The 21,949-nt window shown below is 30.0% G+C and overlaps 1 long non-coding RNA gene across 1 annotated transcript; it reads left to right on the top strand.

Moving 5' to 3' along the window:
* Positions 1-7,623: 7,623 nt before the first annotated feature.
* Positions 7,624-20,959, top strand: LOC129988749 (uncharacterized). The gene is made up of 4 exons (XR_008785681.1): positions 7,624-7,918; positions 8,657-8,749; positions 16,042-16,120; positions 19,406-20,959. It is a non-coding gene; the product is annotated as an uncharacterized LOC129988749 (long non-coding RNA).
* Positions 20,960-21,949: the final 990 nt, after the last annotated feature.

Raw genomic sequence — 21,949 nt, 5'->3', positions numbered from 1 at the left:
AGTTTCCAAAAGTTATTCTTGGATTTTGAACTATGTGCTTTTAAATGTATGTTATTTTGAAGAAGAAAAACTTTGTTTACCTTAAGAGATAAAGATAATATATAATTTATATTTTCAGTTATTTCTTCCACATCAACATTGCCAAATGGGTAATATATGAATGCAACAATTGGTTCTAGTCTAGTATATTCTTGAAAGCGTCATTCGAAGTCGAAGAAAAAGTTTTATTATTTCATCATAATATTTCTCTTTGTTTAATTTACCTTCGTTTTTAAACAACTCGTCAGAAATATTTTTGGAAAATTTTCGAAGCTACTCCATAAATATGCTTCTTTTAGTATACGCGTCTTAGTAAAGGTGGTCACCCCAAAACGTCTTGACAGTCCACCGATCGATTGAAATCGATTTAATGCTCATCTTTGCTCAACAACGATGAACTGTTATTAAATCTTCAGATTCCCCACATTCATGTATGAACTTGTTTTTAATTGCTTCTTTGATATTTATGTATTTTATCTCACTCATGTATGGACTAGTTTCTGAGTAGCGTATTCTGCAAATTTACAACATGTTTTCAATAAAACTGAAATTTGTGGGAAAATTTTTGCCCATGTTTTTTTAGTTTTGTCTTTACTATTTTTCTCACTCGCGTATTTTTTTTTTTTTTAATCTAGTGATATCGTGTTTCTAAAAGATTTCCTATGAAGTAACCTTGAAAAAGATACAAAAGGAGATGAAATCACTTCATTTATAATCCAGCCTCTCAAATGTTATCTGGTACGATAAATTGTTAGAGTATAATCATTTCATCGACAGAAAGGGATATCGAATGGGTAGCGTTTTCGCGAAATACGAAATTAAGTGAAGATATTATAAGAAATCTACAAGATAAATTAAATTGGAAAAATATACTATCTACCAGTAAGTAATTAGACACCTGTGATAAAAGAGATAAACACAATTTATTCATATTCAATAGTTGGTAAAGCCTTATTTTGTGGAAATTACAACCTTAACCCTCCAAGGCATGCTTTCCACAAGTATTCCACATCTAAGTTCTTTCACTGATTCTGGACGATTGCTACACTCCTTAATTCGGCGATCCAACTCGTACCAGAGGTTTTCTTCAGGATTCAAGTCTGGACACTGTGCAAGCCAGCCCAATCCAATCGATTAACCCCATTATCATCTTACCAAACCATGGTGAATCTCGCAACATGACAAGTGGCGTTTTCATCCTGGAAATAACAATGATCTAATTCGTAAAATTGCACAACGTAAGAAGTACATTGTTGTCTAAAACTGTGGAGTAGAAGTCGGCGTTGAGCTTACCATGAATTGAGATCAAGGGTCCCAGAACATTCCACGAAAAACATCCCCAGACCATAATTCCACCTCCGCCAAACTTTACTGTAGGCACACTGTATTCTGGATTCTGGCGTTCTCCATGCATACGCCAAATTCAGACTGTTGGTGACTTGAATTCATCACTCCAGAGAACCTGTTTCCACTCATCGCCTTTTTTCCTCACCACCTTTTCACGTATTCCTGGTGGATGCATGAAAAGGTGGGGGTCTGGCCGTGACCTCCTCTCGGGGGTCACGGTCTGGCTGCTCCCATCGATGACCAGACATACTTCCGTGTACCGTGGAAGCTGATGGCCTTAGGACTCAACCATAGTTCCCGCCAGGGTTGTTGTTGCGGTGATCCGGACATTCAAGTTTTTCCATGTGGCTTCCGGCGGCTCGGAGTAGTGCGTTTGTGATTATGGATGGGAAAACATTCTGTATTCAAACATATTGGCCTGCTTCGAATGATTTCCTTTGCTCCTCAGATGAGAATTTTTCAAATAACAATGTTTTTACACATGTTTTTTTTTTCCCAAGATATTAACTGAAAAAAAATCACAAATTTGTTAAAAATATCAATCTTAAAAAAAAAAAAAAAAAAAAATACATGAAATGTTTAGGTAACTTATTTCCAATTTTTGAATATTCTTCGAAATATAATTTTTAGATGTTCTGTCGAATTTAGTTATTAAATATAAGTATTGTATGTTTTTCTTAGGTAATGAAATAAACACGATATGTTCTTTTAATATCATCGCACTTAGTCTTCTTTGTGATTTGTCTATTTTCTCTTTATTCATGTTTTACATCAAACAGATAATGGTTTGCTATAATTTAGAGAGGAGAAAATATTTTCTAGACATAGATTTAAGGGGACGGTGGACTCTGTTGAACACTTTTGCGAATTAATCACTCAGGGTTATGAGATTTTTTATGCATATGTATTAAAATATAAATATGTAAAATTTCATTAAAAAATATTTTAAAACGAAATATATTATTTTTAAAAAATTCAAAAGATATATAATTTAAAAAAAATTTAAAACATTCCAGGCCACATAATTTTTAATTTTTTCTATTTTTTTTTACTACCTATTGTAAATTTATTTAGAACAAAACTGTGTATAATTTTGTAATTCCAATTAAATGCTAATTTTTTTTAGAAATACTTTTATGCACCCTTACTGAATTTTCATAGGAGTTTTATGTTTTTCTGAACTAAAATTGACTTTTAACTATTTAAAAAAATGCGAAACCTAAAATGCATACTTTATTTTCTTTTAATGTTTGACTAAATCCTTTATTATCAATCAATTTCATTTATTTTTTTTCAAAAATTAAGACATCTGGAACATTTTAAAGATATTTAAATCTAATTTCGGTACTTTTCCGTTCCCAAAGGCAGTACAAAAAAAAAAAAAAAAAAAATCTAAACTTTTGGCGATTTTTTTATGATTTTTTTTGTTGGCAATATTTTTTATTGGCGATTTGACGGAAAATAATTTAACTATCGCTAATGGCCCTCGGAATAAATATAATGGTATTTTTCCGTTTCTAAAAAACGTAAAAAAATTGCCAAACTGTTGGCGATTTTTCAAGGATTTTTTTTTTTTGTTGCTGTTGGCGATTTTTTTTATTGGTGATTTGGCGAAAATAATTTAATTGTCTCCAAAGGCCCTCGGAAACGGAAAAGTACCCTAATTTCAACATCATTTTGAGAAAAATCATTAACATGTACTTTTTTTCCTCTTAACCCTTCAGATATTTATTTTTATTGAACAATACATTCTATAACACTGTTTTAGTTAAATATAAACATATATTTTTGGTAATGAAATGATAAAAATAAAGTTGCACGTTTTCGTACATTTTTGCTTAGTTCAAAGTCCATTGTCCCCTTTAAAAAATACCAACGCGCAGAATATTCAGAAAACAGACAAGAGCTGGAAAAAAAAAAATAATAAAAAAAATGCGGAGGGTTGATCACATGACACTGAAAACAGGTTTCAGCGAGAGGGGAGAGTGAATTAGAGTGCGTGGGAGTGAATATATAGTCTCCTTTCCGTGGGGAAAGTCTGAAGCTCCTGTGGTAAAGTCTGCTTTTATTTCAATTTAGAAAAAGGAACCGTCCATAGGGGATATCTGTGGTGTATTAATTAAAGTATTTGCAGATTTAAAATTAACTCTATTTTTAGAAAAAATCGCACATATATAAATGTGTTTCATTAGAAAACGCGCTCCATTTCTATTTTCCGTGGTGGGACATTCGTTTTTGTCTTTTGGATTAGAACCGGCCATAAATAACGGTAAGTTGCTTTTATTCATCGTCTTTATGGAAAGCCATCCATATAGAGTGGAAAACAGTAATTTTTATTAAAAAAAATTATTTATTCCCTAGACATGATAGAATTTAGCGTCAATGATGTCGACGATTTCTTTATTTCCCCTAAAAAGCCTAAGAGGAACGTGGAAAAGTCCAAAAACAGTTTAGATTCATTCAACAGGAATGGAGTGGGCACAAAACATATAGCTCCTTATTCGGTCCATTTAGGCAAGGGAGTCGTCATGGAAATTAAAGAATTCCGTGAGAACTGCTACTTGGGCTTGAGCAAAACAGATGAATCGGGCACTGAAATCAAAAATCACTTCAACATTCCACCCATCCAGTTGGAAAATTTGAAAATGTTTTACGAGGCTATGCTCGAATATATGGTAAATAAATCACAAAATTTTTTCATTGCACGTTCTCGGCGTGTTAGCATTTAGCATATTGACGTTTGGCTTCATTTCTGGTTGGTTTTTGTATCGCATAATTTGTATGCAGTGCGAGTGTAAACTTATTAATTAATTTATTTATTGCTAAAAAAAAGAAAAGCTCTCACCACGCATTTTTAGTGTGTAAGTGTGTTGATGCTTTGATTTATGGATGTGTAGTTTTTTGTTTAACATTAATTTTTTATGCTCATTATCTCGAGAGATTTTTGCGCTTTGCATATTCACTTTTTTTTTTTTTTTTGTAAAAATTCTTTTAGGAAGGAATCATGATTCATTTTTAAAATTGTAGATCAGAAAATTTAAATATCACGAATGAAATGCTCTCCCATATTCATGCGATAAATTTAATCAGAAGCACATTCTTCCTAGTAAAATACTAACATCAAATTTTTATCCAAAAAATTATGTCACTCACTATCTAAATTTACAATTTTACATCGAAGAAGGTATGATCGTTGGAAAATATGATAGAATATTAGAGTTCAAACAGCAACCGTGGTTAGTGGAGTACATACCTTTTAACAATGAGAGACGGAAAGAGGCCAAAGATGAATTCACTCGTGCGTTTTGTAAAAAGATTTAAGAAAAAAAATAACCTCTTTTTTCGATCGTCTGATGCTCAATCAGTGAAAAGAAATGTCTGTTCAAGCCTCCACTACCTGAAGAGATTGTAAAAATAGTTTATCTAGTCATCTGCTAGAATTTTTTGAATCTATTATTAAATCTCTAACAATTTTTAAAATGCCGAAACTAAATTTAATTGTCGATAAGATTTTGGATTTAGCATACTTGAACTTTCTAAATTACACATGTACCAATTATATTATCGGAACTTTAATCAATTAACTGTTTCGACCTCTTCGGCAAATGCGTATTCAAGTCTCATATATATATATATATATATATATATATATATATATATATATATATATATATAATAAATTAATAAATAATTATAAATATAATAATTAAACAATTATTATATAAATATAATAATTGTCATTGAATAAACTCATCATAACGCAAAATATTGGCGAGTTTGGCGATAAATTTTTCCATGGCGAGTATACTCGTCAGAAACAGTTAACTAGTTAAGGAAATATATGAAAATGGTTGCGAGCGTCTGTGTATGGACACGGATTCGTTACATATTTGAGTTCAAACTCGAGACATATTTTCAGACATGAAAAAAAAAGTTTCCAATACATTCGATTTTAGCAATTATATTTCTGATCATTTTTTATATGTATTTCAAGCAAAGGTATACCAGGTTATTTAAAAAGCAAAGCAATCGAACCTATTAAAGAATCTGTAGGTTTAAAATGGAAAATGTATGCGTATTCTTTCGGTACGAGCTGTAAAATCACTCACTCTCGAGCTCACTTTGGAAAATTATCCAAAATTCTAAGAGCGGAATCCTTACAAAGAGAAACACAGCGCTCAATTGTTTCAAAAGAACATGTATTACATACTAAAATGCAAAATTAAACTGATTTATCTCCATATTATGATAAAAAATATTTAGTATCAGATGGAATTAATTCACTTTCTTATGGTCATTTTCTAATTGGAAATGATGATAATTAATCAGTAAATGTTTTGATAATATTAAATATTTGATAAAATTTTTTATAGGAGGTTTGTTTGTCTATGTATTACAATGAAAAGCATTTAGCAACAGATAGATATAATTCACTCTCCTATGGAGATTTTGGAATTGAAAATGATGATAATATATCAGTATATGTTTTTTAATAGTATTATATTTGAAAAAAATTTTTTATAAAGGTTTTCATACAACAATATTGTTTAATTTTATGCCTTTGTGCAAATGCATGCTTTGTTTATTATTGTTTTTATTTTCTACTTGTGTAATGTATGTTAATTGTAACAGTTAACTCTTTGAAGCTTTGTAATATATTCCACAGAGCTATTCTTTAATTTCATCCATATGTTTTTATGCTGTTCTGTATCATTGTGTATTTCTTGTACTGTAGATCTTTTAGATTTTGTCAATAAAGATTAGGCTTCCTCAAAGGAGGCCTGCGGGGGGTGGAGCCATTGCATTATGTTAATAAAAAAATCATTGGAAGGGCTTCACCTCCCACAGGCTATCAGCCAAAACGATTGTGGAATTATCATCACGTGAATTATGCCGAGGAAGATTGCAACAGGAGGGGTGGCCTATCGAATACGAAAGGCGTTTCATTGTAGTTTTAAAACCATTGTTTACTTTTCAGATTTGTACAAGCAATAGAATCAATCAAAAGAAATGTGACTCAACGAGGTAAGAACTTATCTAGACCAACATACTAACAACATTTCAATCGAGTCAGATTTTGTCAATAGACTTCCTCTAATGAGGCCTGCGGTAGGTGGGGCTGTTTCATTATGTTAGCCAGAGAATCATCTACAGCGCTTCACCACCCACAGGATATCGAAACAATCAAAACGATTGAGAAGTTACCATCATGTGAATTATGCCGAGGAAAATTGCAAGAGGAAGGGTGGCCTAACTTTCCAACAGTCACATTGTGGCGAGCACCATATACAAGTGACGCAGAAAACTAGCATTTATGTACATATAACTTAAGACATTTAAAAGATAATCAAACTAAAGAAAAAAAAAGTAACAGTGTTTTATAATTTTAAGTTGTCACAGCTTTCATAGTTATGTCTTGTCTTCAAAATTTCTACTACATATTAAAAATATGTATGTGTATATTCATCTATATCTGAGTGCTGGAGTCTTTAGCTTTGGCTGTTTGATTGTCAGCTACTAAATTAGACGCATAAATAATTTGAAGAGTTTAAATGTTCAGCTGGGAGTGATTTTTTAAAATTTTTAATTAATTAAAAATTGAGCTGAAATTTGGCGTTCCATGACAAACTTCAGAAAATATTATTGCATAACCAGAATTTTACATCATTTCAAAGTTTAGTACATTATCTTTTTGATGATACCAATTTAAAAAGACCTACAAACGTCTCCTAAATTTTAAAAAATTTCAAAAAAAAAAAAATATTTTTTTTGCTTGATTTTTAATAATATATTACATTGTTACCCTGAAATTCAAAGTTTAGTCTGTAACTTTATAAGATTTATTCTTAAGGAAAAACGTGAAAAAAATAATTTTTTTTTTTTAATTCTAGGACGAAAAATAAAAATCAGGTCACTTTATTATAGAATTGAATTACATTTCAACATCTTTTAATCCGCAAACGTCTTATAATGAAATAAAATTCAAGCAAGATTGTTAAAGTTTAAGTAAAACTATTCAATTCAATAAATTGTTAATAATATTATCTAGAAAAATATAAAAAATAGATATATATATAGTCCTTGATTTATGACAAAATATTTATATTTTTCGAAGGTACGTTAGATATTTTGTTCCTCTCTTTCTGTTTCAATTATTGATTCAGTACTCTCGCCTATTTATCTGTATAAATGTGTCTTTCCGTTAGCATCACAAAAATCGATTTTTCCCTCTTTGAAATCTTGCAGCATTTTGCAGCATGGCTTTGTTATAAAGCGCCACCTGTTGCAAGAGGCTCTGAGGTTGTTTTGCGCAGTTACTGTGGATAGGCATTACCACGCAAGTTTCGGGCATTTTCACTTTATCTGTAAGCTTCCTGGGATTCTTGTTCGCTGTCTACATCTTACTTGAGAAGAAATATTCTTGAGATCACTTGGATTGATTCTATAACTTAATGGAATTTTCATTCAATCAAATTCGTTCACGCGTTAGAATAAAATTAAAGACTGAACATGGCAGCTATCTACGCATGTTGTAAGTATTTTTGCATACGTACATACTTTTTTAAATATTTCTACCAAACTTATTTCATGTTTGTAAAGAAGGATTGTATAATATATATATATATATATATATATATATATATATATATATATATATATATATATATATCAATGAAATATATGAAATTTATAAAATAATGAAATATATACACCAAAATTCAAAAATAGAAGTGAAGACTTTTAAAATATGGTGTAAGGTTTTATTTAATGAGTTTAATTGTTTATTATTTATGGTTAAAAATGGAATGGACATTTTCTTTATGAAAATCAAGAGTAGTATTACAATAAAATTTAGGTTTAATCTATATCATCTGAAAGCAATTTCTGGGCGCTCTTTAAAAATTGAAATATGTTATAATTAAAAAACTGAAATACGCATAGAGTATTTATTTGTTGCAGTTTATTATTTATTCATTGTATTTTGTCATTTTATGAGTGTTGCTCGAGATAAAAATAAATTTAAATTGCAGTATTAATGACAACACACTTTTAAATTCAATAAAATGGATTTTTTGCTGCAGAATTTTTCGTTGATATTTCTTTTTCGATATATATATATATATATATATTCATTTTATACGATGTACAGAAGAGCAACAACTAAAGCAGTGTTTGTATCATTTCGTGAAAAAAGAAAAATAACGTGTCATATAATGTTAATATAATTTGAATATAAATATTGATTTATTTTTTTTAAATTTTTGTGCAGGTTGCAAGAAGAAACTTTGGGAAGGATTGACTTCTCTTCGTCTTTTACTTCGTTTTGCGATGGAGATGATAACGCACGTTTCAGTCTTGATGGGTAAATATCTCATTTGCTAATAAATTAATAAACAATTACTAAAAATATAATTTTTATAGCAGAATATAAGATTTAACAAATTTTAATTTATGTTAAGGTATAAACAATTTTCTGTTTGAAAAATAATTTACTTATTTACAGGCAAATGGTTAAATGAACCAGTTTAAAATGCATTTCATTCATGAAGCAGAAAGATCTATTACAAAAGAAGCATTCATTCGAAATAGAAAATTAATCAATAATTTATACAATGCTATTTGGAGTTTTACTTTAGTTTTTTTCTTATCCAGAACTTTAATAATTTTTAGAACAAATTAACAGAATGAACGCTTTTTTTGTTTCGTTTTCTGAAAACGAAACAAAAGCTATTTATAATAATTGATTTTCATCTACATCAGAAATTCCGGCAAATGGCAAAATGAATCAGTATAAAATGCATTTGATTCGTGAAACAGAAAGATCCGTTACAACAGAAGCATTTATTCGAAATAGAAAATTAATCAATAATTTATACAATGCTGTTTGGATTTTTACTTTAGTTTATTTCTTATCCAGAACTTTAATAACTTTTAGAAAAATTAATAGAATAAGCATTCTTTCTTGTTTTTGTTTTCAAAATACGAAGTAGAAATCACTTATAACAATTTATTTTATTTATTTTCATCTCCAACAGAAATTTATTATCACACGGGCGTTGCGTTCATTCAAAATGAAAAATTGAAATTGGATTAATTCTATGAGAGATTAATCCTGAACGTATCTAAAATGAATTAGATTATTCTTTTCATTAATGCTAAAAATGTTATTATTTTCCTGAAAGCTATTTCTTAATCACATTTTCTATTTATATCCTGTGCTTATCATATCACAGAAAATGTATAAATCAAGTACAAAGAGTTATGTATATTAATTTTTACTGCATTTTCCTACTTTATCTACCATCCCTATGTTTATCAGGAGGTTCAGTACCTTGACATACTCCTGAACTAATTATAAAACAGTTATTAATCATATTGCATAAGTGTTAGTTTCCTTTGGCCACTCACAATTCAATTTTGTGCATGAAAATTAACATCTTATGGTTTTCCTCTAATGTATGGACATCAGTGTATTAAATAATACATCAATTTAGTAAGTGTTCCAAAGAAACGAAACGGTGTTGTTTGGGGAACAGTTCCATAGTCTCGATCCAGTCGATCCAGACGATGGAGCTGGATCTGGGCTTCCGAGAAAGCAATAAAGGATTTTATGGGCCTAGAACGCTGATCCTGTCCGCTATTATGGTTCGAGAGTAAGCAATGAGTCAGTTTTTACAGTGGCCAGTCAGTTTCCTATAGCATCAGTGTGATCTCTCGCATGTTTTGGATTCTTAAGCTCTTTCTTTTTCTGATTAAAATTCATGCAAATATTTCTAGTTTACCAATGGCTTACACAGGACAGAAGATGTATCATCTCTGACATTCACATAAGTACAGAGTGGCCATAGAATAACTTTCCCTGTTTAACCGCTTCTACAGCTAAAACGAATGAACGAAATGAAACCACATTTCATATACAAACTGTGGAAAGCATGGGAAGATAAATTAAAAGGAAAAATTAGTACCAAAAGTTACTGATAGGAGAAATATTGGCGTTGCAGTCATGTACGAACGAGGAAATTTGCATATCGAGATTAATTATATAAAATTTCTAGCGCGTGCATGACAGTAGCGCCATGCACTCTTGTAAAAAAGAAAGAGCAATCGGCCTGTTAGCAGTTCATTCTTGACTGCTGATGTGCTCTTGACTGTTGTTCATGATTGATTGTTGATATGTTCTTAATATGGACCCTACCTTACATCAGCACTGTAAAGACTCAGCTCAATCCTTGGTGACCACTGTGACGTCCCTTTTTCCCACACTCGATAATTAGCATTTCTGGCCAGCTGTATCATCAATGTGTAAAACTCCCATTGTTTTAAGTGCCTCCAGATTGCCAGATGGGGGAGGGGGTCCTCCTTTTAAGGATTCTATGGTATTTGCGCTAGATAAATTTCCCCCTTTCCGCTCAAGTGTCAAGAAAGACTACCACATTATAAACTTTATCTTTGCATGTAAGATTTGGCGATTTTACAATGTACGCCAAATGGTAATCAACTCACTATGAATGAGAAAGATACTCCTTGTCTCTGATAACGAAACGAAACTTCCTTGAGAAAAATGCTGATGACCCTTACCACGTTTCAGACGAGTATTGAAAATAATAAATATAAAGTGTGAGAAATTTGCTTTAAAAATGTATTTATTAAAAGGAATACGTTTATAATTTTCCCACACGGAAGACATTTATAAAAATTATAATTCTGATGTGCATAATACAAATTTAATCTAATAAAATGAATTATAATTTTTAGTTTTATGAAGATTTAATCTTTATATCTCTTACGGTTTAACTTTATTTAATAAAATGAAAAAAAAAAACATAGAAAGGGCTTTAAATTCAAATTTAAATGGATATCAATAATGTTTAGTTCTTTCGATATGTATGTGTGCTTTTATGTATATATATATTCCACAAGCTGATACTTGAAATGAGCTAATGCATTTTTTACGTTAAAGCTGTTCAAATAAGTTTTTTTTTTTTTTTTTTTTTTTTTGCAAAATAATAAGCTTTTTGGCTGGCTAAAATAAAGGATAGGAATCATATTAATAATTTTAAAAACAGCTGCTGGTTAATTCTCAGGAGAAAAAAAAAGCATATTTTCAATAAGAAAATGTTGATAACTACTGAAATTCCTTCCAATCTGAAATATATTACTTCATTTTCATTTTCTATACATAATCCAATCTACCGGAAACGACATTTAAATGCAACATCTAAACGACTACATAAAAAAATAATATGAAAATAATAAAAAGGCGTTAGAAATTTAAAAAAAAAATGAATATAATTTCCAAATAATTCTTTTTTAATATTTCAAAATATGCATTATATGGTCACTTACATTTAACAAAAAAAAAAAAAAAAAAAAAAAAAGAATAAACTAACTGCAAAGATTTTTGTCTCTGACATTAACATAGTCAAGACTGCTCCGCATTTCTGAAAGCTTATCCTCAATTTTTGTTCATTTGTATGTAACTAAAATTAAAAAAAAAAACTTTTGAGAGATTCAATTAAATAACTTGGTAGGAATGTTACTTTTTTCAAAATAGAAATTATGATTACTCCTATATAACCATGAATTGAAGAAAAATAGTTGTAAAATATATTGTTACACTAATGCTAATATACATTAAAAAGCATTTTTGAAAAGTTTTTATGAAAGTAGTAACCAACTTAATTTATAATTCAGATTTATGGCTGCTAAATTTACTTAACTTGTTCTTGATCGCTTACTCACAAGAGCATATTTAATTTCAAATTCTATTGGACATGTAACATTTACTACTGTTCTAAAAACCTTATACTACTCCGCTTTTCATGCAATGCATCTCTTTTAATTTTCAGTAATCTCAACAAAAATGGGAACTTGAAAAACGAAAGTGTTTAAATTTCAACTTAATACAAAAACTTTCTCATTCAGCATTGTTTATGCTCATTACAGATAACATTCTTATCTAATATTAATTAATTCCACTAACATTGATCCTTATACATACAATAATTTATTACATTAAGGAGTAACGGGATTTAAAAATGGATACACTTTCTAAAAATTACAACGCTGTAACTTCAGAAAAATTACAGCACAAAATTAATTTTTGCATTAAGATAAAATTCAAAAATTTTTCTTTTTAATGATATCAATGTTTTAATCGACAAATTAAGTTTCGATGTTTAACAAGCTTTTAAAGAAATATTTTAACTATATTTTTCAACAATGTATTTCGCACAAAATAAAAATAATTAATCTGCAAGAGCACGTCAATGGGAAAAAATTAGCTTTTATGAACCTGTTGCCATCACATTGACAGAAGTTCAAATTAAAAAAATAAATCAACTATTATTGTAAATTAAATACATAAAAGTGTAAATTTCAGCAAGTGTCTGTGTGAAGCGAAAAAATTTGAAATATATTTTCTAAAAATTAAATGGAGGAAAAGATTTCTATGACCTTTTACAATATCTATAGTATTAATTAAGCCAAACAATTAAATTTGAGGCAAACATGATTTAATATATCTATTGGATAATCACTGTAATCAGCGCTCATCAGTTAATTTTTATCTGGGGCACGCATCTACTAACAAAATGGTCTAAATGAACTAAACAATTACATTTTACGTTACTTGAGTCAATAAATGCTCCGATCAATTAAGAATTTTAAATTTTTACATAGGTCCTTTACATTACCCTTTGTAATCCTTTTATATGTTTAACCTTTTACATTAACCTGTGAATCTTGTTTAACAAATTTTTTTGAGACATCAATATTTTAACAATTAGCACTTTGACCTCTCCTCTCAGGAACCAATCAAGACAGTGCATCATTTTGGCGTTTTATTTAATTATTTTATTAAATTTTGACTGCTAAAAGTACTTGAGAGAAGTAAAAATATGTAGATTAATTTTCTGTGAAAATTCATATATATTAATTTTTCGGAGCAATAAACAAGCTCTCTTATTCGGCAAATATTACTTTTCGGAGCGCTAAGGGTTAAATAAAAATCTTTGAACTTCAATCATCTTAATCATTCATTAAAACTAAATAATTTATGAAATTTGAATATCACTCTTCTATAAAAATTGGCGATTTTGGAACACTTCATAGTCCGTTTCAAGGAAGATACGCCAATCTTTTACCAGGATTTCTCAACAGTGATTGGCCTATGATTATGAAAATATTGATTGTTCTAATATTGATATGTAAAAGCTGACAGATTTGATCGCAGAAGAGAGAAAGTTTATTTAAAAGTTGAAGTGTCAAGAGTATTTCGCAGAATATGACTCCTTAAGACAAAAGGACTGTGTAAAATTTAAACTTCATCATTTTTTCCTAAGAACATTTATTGACTGAAGTCAAATAAAATATTTTCATTTGCATCATTTAAATGTTTTGAAAGTAAAAATAAAAACTGAATTTTACGATGAATTAGAGAAATTTTTGTTGAGTAATTCTTTAAGATATAGTATAAATTACAAAAATTATTCTGCATTGCATATACAACTTCAATGCTGAAAGACTTTACATTCAATTTTCATTTCAAAAAAAAAGAAAAAAAAAAAGATGTGTTTGGTTTCAGTAAAAAATGTTTTTATAGTAATTGCAGTTTAACATTTCCACTCTAATTTAATGTGCACATTTTATGAACTCTGACAGAAATTAGTAAGTAATACAATGAACAGAACTGTTTAAGGCCTATATAATAGTACGACTAAATTATATAACTATCAAAATCTGAAACTTTGATAGCTAAATATTTTGCAGGAAAAGCTATTAAGATATCAAGTTACATAAAATATATTTGAAAATTTTAGAGATCTTTTATACTGGTGAACTGCTGCTCACCAAAGGCGGCTAGTTTCTTAATAAAGATATTGCTAAGTGAACTATTGTAATATATATACATACACATACATTTTTTCCCTTTTATGAGTAAAGATAATAGCGATTTTGAGGAAAATTCATTCAGAAATATGAGATTGTTCAAATATTAGTAAATAAAACAGCTATAGATTCTCTTATATCTTACTTCTTTTTAAATACATTTAATTCCGCTATTTATTTTTCTGATAAAAACAGTCTTACTTTTCTATTAATAATAGAATTAATTATCATTTATTGCAAGATATATTAATAACATAAACGTATGTACAAGATCTCATAAATGAAAGATCAAATAAAATTTTTACAAAAATTATCGCCATTCCATTATCACCATTGCATTATCACCAATTAGCCCGACCGGAAATGCAGCTATGGAAAACTAAAAAACCGTTACCCGCGCCAAGTTTTCTTGCCGAAGGTCCAAATCCCAGTAAACCTACGGTGCAACAGGGGTAGGGAATAATTTATCGAGCGCAAATGTTCCATTCCCCTTTTAAGTACGGTCATCTGGCTAATTAGTGTGAGTCCAGATAAGGAACCAAATGGGCGTTTCCCAGGGAAATAAATCGTGTCTTCAAAAGGGGAGAGTGTCAAACCCTCCAGATGTCAGTCTTCATTTTTCCCATTGTGGAGGGTGGATCATCAACGGACATTCCCATGGTCGACCGGCGACCCTTCAGGTTTGTTCTGAACGGTGATTGGGTATCAGAGAGCCCAAGTGTACCAATGTGGACATGAGAGGTAGAGTCTGAGAGAAAAATGAAATGCGAGATTTTTCGGAAGAATAAGAGGAGAAAAGGTGAGAAGCTGCTTGTGAATCGGACTTCTGAGTAAAATTCCACCTGGAGGAAATTCCCCTGTAGTAGCCTGAGACGCCAGCAGCCTGTTAGCTGTTCTTGTGAAGTTGTTTTCTCCGAAATTGTTCGAGGAACTATTCTTGTTTAATTTTCGTGTTGTAAATAGCTGTAGTAGCTTTCGTGTTGTAATTGATTTAACCTAGATGAGAAAGAGTTGTTTTTATGTAAATAAGGCTGTAAATAAAGAAAATTGTATATAAACGCTACCCTTTATTTGATTGGACAGGATCAAGTCATTACAGCTTGCTCTCTGCTTGTAAAACTATTCTACACTAGACAGTGTAGTATCGTGGCTGCCCTTAAGCAAACCTGCATGTCTTGAAACAGAACATACGATGGGCAATAATGAACATCGAAACTGACAGTTAATACGCAGCAGGGGAGAACGTGATACACCTTATGCAATATGTTATACACAGGAAGGCCAGCATATTGAAAATGCTGCAAGGCATCTAGGGGACCCTTAATATTGATGAATAAAGGATCGTTTTCTGTGAGCTACATGAATTCATTCATAACTGTACTCCTAGCGCCAATATTTCCCCTATCGGCAACTTTGGGTACCAAATTTTTTTTCCTGTGGCATTCATCTTTTCATCCCTTTCACAGTCTGTATATGAAATGTGGTTTCATTTCGTTCATTCATTTCAGCTGCAGATGCCGTCAAACAGGGAAAGTAATTTTATGGCCACCCTGTACGTGAAAGGATTTTAATCTCGAGTACTTTATAAACCTTACTAATACTTAATAAACATAAATCAAACTTTTAAGTATCTTAATTTCCAAAGATTTTGAAATCTTCCATTATTTATTAATGTTTATAATTTATTATAAACGCCAGTTTTAGCATAGCCTCGTTCTAAGACTTCTATAGAGACTTGAGCTATATCTCTTTTTCTCATTGTAGGGACGGACCATCATGATTCAACGGAAAGAGTATTTCTGGCAGTCAGAAAGGAAGAAGGTGAATGAACGTGGGCTTCAGGGTAAGCTCATCAGAAGCGCATTCAGTAGACATGCAAATTTTAAAATATAGTACACTCCCGAGTATCTGGTTCGCGACTATCCCTCTTCCGTATTATCTGTAGTATCTTCCGTACTTCTGTATAAAAACTTTGTCTTCTGGGATTGGTGGGCAAAAAAATGAGTTCGTAGAATTCCGGTCTATCAGGATTTTTTTTGTTATCCAGTCTACCACCCTTCCCCACATTAGGCGGGATACTCAGAAGTGTACTGTATAAGAATATCATACATTTTAAGGTTTTAAAACTGTTTTTATACGCTTTTCTTTCACATGACTTATTTTATGATTTATGCAGATGTCATTTTATTATCTGTTCTTCATTCACTTCCTGATGTATTAAAGCTTTGTAAACGTGTGAATTCTTGATTATAATAGGCTACTTTAATATCATCAGAACTTATTTATCAATTAATTGAATAACTAAAGTTGAATTCTGATTCTGCACAAAAGAACACTGATATCAATTTCAGAAAAAAATTTTTTTCTTCAAGATTTAATAATATGTATAATAATAAATAAATAAAAAGTCAAAGATCATGCAGTACATAATAATTAAAGTAAAACAAATTTTGCTTTTTAATACTCTACAGAAGTGTGTTTTAGAACACTGTTTTTATTAAATATATTTACTCTGAATGTGCTATCCAACTTTGTATATTATTTGCAAGTTCTGATCTCTTAGCTTTTGTATTTTAATAACATCTTTATATTTTTCGTACTTTCTTTAAATTCTAAGGAAATACTTTATATGATTATTATATTTACTTAATAACCGTTCATTTAACACCATAAGATTTTGATGGCCTCTAACTTGCTTTACTTGTATTTATACAAAGGATGTTCAAATGAAAAGGCACGAAACGACACTTTGGGTATAAATGAAGATTTTATTCAAAGTATACACCATAGGTCCGAGCACAACGATCCCATTGATTAACGAGTCGAAGGATTCTTTGTTCCCAAAATTCCTGTGGCCGTGGCGAAACCCAGAACTTCCCAGCGTCCTTACTCACAGTGTCGTTTCGTACCTTTTCATCTGAACACCTCTTGTAAAATTCGGATGCTAAGTTTAAGCATCCCAACATGCTTAAACTTAGAACCCAACTAGCTATAGCACACAGTTAATTCGAATTTAAAGAAAGTAATTAGAAGAATTAAAACAATTTTATAAATTAGCTAACTAGAATAATTAGATAAATTAGAATTAAATTAGATCATTTCAATGAGATAATTAGAATTAAATGAGATCATTAGAATTAAATTAGATAATGATAATTCTTAAAACGTCCAACTTTTTAAACATAATAAACGTAAATGCTGAAATCATTAAAGACTCGTGGAACATAAAGAAACCATGGTAGAGCACGAGGAAGAAAAAAACAAAAACACTCAAGATTTCTTCTTTTTTCTTCTAAAGCGAATAAAGAAGATATTTCTTTCTCTACTCAATTCATTCGAGATCTTTAAAACTCTTTTTAATTTGTGTTTTTCTTTTGTCACACCATACAGGAACTTTAAAAGAGAGAATGCGTCAGAATACTTTAGACCGTTTTTTTCCGTTTTGTAGCTGAAAGATATTTACGTGATATTTATAAGCAAAAGTTGTCACATCCAGATGAAGATATTGTTAAGCATTTTTTAACAAAGTTTAAAGTATTTAACTTTTGTAAAAAGTTTTCAAAAACTGCCTCTATATTTGCCTAGAAAATTCTTATTAAGTAAATAATCATTAAATAATTTTGTAGAATCAACTTTTTCTGTAAATGTAAAGGCTTCAAACCGATTTTGGGAAGAAAATATAAATTTACTGATTATTTTATGTTTTTACTATGTTGAAATCTATGTAAAAGTATTAAATCATCTGTACATAGTATAAAATGATGTCTTCTAAAAGCGTCTGTATGTTTGAAAGAGAAAAATTCAAGAAATATTAACCGATATTGAAGATATTTGTACCTTTTTTTAGAGCATTTATTTGTGGAAGGTTTTAGTATATTGAAGTCATATCAAAATAAAAAAGGAGTTTTATAATTACGATTTTAATTATTTTCCTACTACGATTCGCGCATGCATAAAGCAGTAATATTTGTGCTTTGCACTTATCCGCGCATGTGCGAAAACGTTAAACTGCGCATGAGTAAATAGCAAGGTGTGCGATACATTTCTTTGTTTACGGTTGATTTTAAACAGCAATTCAAAACTCATTATTCCCCTCCCCCCCCCCCAAAAAAAAGGAAATCCAACCTTGGCCGGAGCACATTAAATGCCACATCCATATAACTGAATTAAGCGAAAAATGCTTTTCACGTGGATAACTTTATGTGGCACTTTCTAGAGTTACATCCAAACAAAAACTTTTTGTTTTGGCACCAGGGGGAAAAATAATCAATATAGTTTACAAAGAAATATTATAAAGCAAGCTGAATTTTATTTTCGTAACAGATTATGCAGAGTTGAAAAACAAGTGTGGAACAGTGGATACAACGACTTATTTAAATATTTTTAAATTTTAAAACAGCTTTTCTGTTGTATATTTTTAGTTAATTGTTTTGTCTATGAACAGATCATATTTATACCTTTTTAACAGTCTAAATATTTCTAAATATGCGCTGTAAAAATTAGTTTTGTAGTTATTTTTGATGATTTCTAAATATAATTTTATGTTTGTTTGATGTTGCGTGACATGCCATGTCATATCGGGCGGAGGTCTAGACAAGTTTAAAGCTAATTTTTCTTCTTCGATGTTATGCCATGGGGAATGCTAGTTAAAATTTTAAAATAAGTAGAAAACATTGTTAGTCATAAATTGAAATTTATGCCAAAACAATGGCACGCGAAGGAATGTTAACAACATGGAAAGCGAAAAGCAACCGTCGCTTAGGTCCATAGGATCTATTTTCATTGCGGCGGCCGCGGCTGGATGCAGTGCCGATCTTCTGCCGTGGACGGCGTTGATGAGGTAAAAATGTTACATTGTAAGAAGACTGACATTATTTGACAAATATCTGTATCAGTTACTTCATTTTGTATTTAATTCATGCGTTCATGCATAAATGCGCAAAATGCGTTCAAGAATTTTGGTACACTGCTCAAATTGCAATCTAAATGCATTAAATTTATCAGCCTGAAAGAAAAGCAAAGAAATATTTTAACGCTCAAGCTATTCTAGCAATAATAACAATATTATTTTTTTTCTTCCATTTTATACTCAATAAAATTACTATGTATATTTCTTTTATATTTTCAGTGAAGAAACATACAGAAAAAGCTGAAAAAACTGAGAAGATCAGAAGTTTTCCATTGTTGGAATGCCAGAAATCTCTAGACAGTTTTCCTTTAATTTATATTGAAAGAAACTGCAAATTGTTGAATTTTTATTTGTATAAGAACTTGTTTATATTTACTTATACATATTTACATTTTTTTTACTTTTATTATATGTGATTTATACTTTTTTTTCTTAACCCGCCAATTCACGATCTTAGTTTTAAAATTCTAAATTTTATTAAATTCATAAAACATTTTTAACACCTTTCTAAATTCCATTTCTCTAAACATCCATGTGCGAAAATCCTTTTCAAACAATCAGATTTCGTTTTAAACATAGTTTAAGCGGAAGCAAGAGGAGTCGGATAAATACAAATTTTCCTTCTTCTTTTGTTCATTCTGAAGTCTACAGTAAACTTTTAATTCAACCTTTTAAACTTTAGATTCAACACTGAAAAGTAAAATATACACTTTCCCAAATATTTGCTCCTCAAGGACTGAACCAATTATTTTCGACCTGAACTTACGATTGACTTGAACCTTCGAGCTACGAGGAGTGGAATAACGGAGATACCGCTTTCTTTCTTTTTATTTGGGCTGCAATGGACGCAAATGTCTTTTTGAGCTAAGTTTAGTTCAGTGTAGTTATATTAAGTCCTGTTTTTAAAGCAACACTAGGGCTATTTTGAGACGGACCTCGTCATTTTGAACCGCGGTCAGATGACGAGGACGACACCTGAGCTGGCACCCCCTCTCCACTCCACACCAGCGGGAGGACGTTTGGTCAGGACGGAGTTAAGGTGCAACAGACCCCCTTCATGACGGTTCTTCGGTGGAATCAGGTCTCGAACCTGCAACCCTCCGGTTCGGAAGCCGAGACCTCACCACCAGGCCACCGCGGCCCTCAAAGGTCTTGACTGAAAAACATACATGTTATCTACGATCTCTACATATATTTTTTTAACAGAATAAAGACAAGCAATATAATGAGTGATGAACTAGTAAAATTAATGATTCTTTTAATTTTATGATAATTTACGTTAGAGGTAACATTATTTTTATATGTTAATATTTTTAGGACGCACTGAATTGTATATTTCTTTCATCCAATTATATTTTTTGCTAAACTTATCAACTCTACGTATAATGAATGTTCTGTTTTGTAAAACAGAATGATAGACACATATATATATATATTCACATTTAATCTTGGAAGAAAATCTTACTTTATGAATTTAAATTTTTAGATTAAAGTCTGAATATTCGATACTTTAAATTCTTGAATAATTTTAAAAGAAAAATATGAAGATACCTTCCAAATTTAAAGCATATGATGTTTCCTTATTAAAGATGAAGTATGTACGTGTGAGTGTTTTATCTGGAATCCTGTTATTTAAGTGCCTACAACTGTTTTTATTTTGTTTTAAGAATTAAAATTGACATTTTAATGGAAACTTACAACTGAAAATGGAATAATAATACCTAAGAAAGTATTTTTTTTTACATGTGCATACATAAAGTATATCTAAGAAAGCATTTGATTTATTCATCGGTATCTTATGTAGTATACATATTAACATTCAATATTTAAATTTCTAATATTTATATAAGTATTTCATTTGATAATTTTACTATTTATATAAATATGTATTATTTGTATACAAAAATATGATGATTCTTTTAATCCCAAATCTGTTTTAGTTTCAGTGGAATGTTGCAACTTTGTTTTTAAGTAGCAACGTCCCATTGTTGTGTATCATTTGTATTTTTAATTGTGTTTATTTATGAATTTGACAGATAAGTGTTATGTAATAAATATCTGAAAACTGAAAAGAAAAATGTCATTTAATTCGTTCTCTCTCACTCTCTTTTTTAATTTAGCCTCATTAACAATTACAGCTCAAATGTCAAGAATAGATTTTTTTTTTTTTTCAGATTCAAGAAGTTGTTGATAAACAATTTGCTAATGAACAAAATAGTTGGATTTGTATTTACATAAGAAAAGCTGTTTTCATATTTAAAAACAAATATAAATAACGAAATAAGAAAGTTCATTCTCTAAAAAAAAATATTTTAGGGCTAACAACTCTATCTTAAATCTCATTTGTAATAAATACATCTAATGCAAACAATTGAGATACATGTAATTTTCTGACTTAGATTCATTATTATAACTGCTGTCTGTGAATTTTCTATAAGCAATAAAATTGCCTCTGCATTATAGAAAGCCTATAAAATCAATAAATATTTATTAAAAATAGATGAGGTTTCTATGAAATATTGTGAAAACAGAATTAGTCAAACCATTTTTCAAATGCGTTTGTTTTTGATATATCTGCGATTATTAGGAACAAACTTTTAAAATCTTAAATGTATAGCTTAGTTAAAATAATATAAATTCATATACATATTAAAATGATTTCACAAGTATACATTATGCAAATTAAAAGTCGCTAGTATATCATATGTTTCATGAGCTATCTATATTGAATAAAAGATTATTCAATATTAAAAGAAATACATT

The sequence above is a fragment of the Argiope bruennichi genome, chromosome 10 (assembly GCF_947563725.1).
Source record: "Argiope bruennichi chromosome 10, qqArgBrue1.1, whole genome shotgun sequence".
In the NCBI taxonomy this organism is placed as follows: domain Eukaryota; kingdom Metazoa; phylum Arthropoda; class Arachnida; order Araneae; family Araneidae; genus Argiope; species Argiope bruennichi.
The sequence above is the reverse complement of the archived record's forward strand: the minus strand, read 5'-3'. Positions and strand labels throughout refer to the sequence as shown.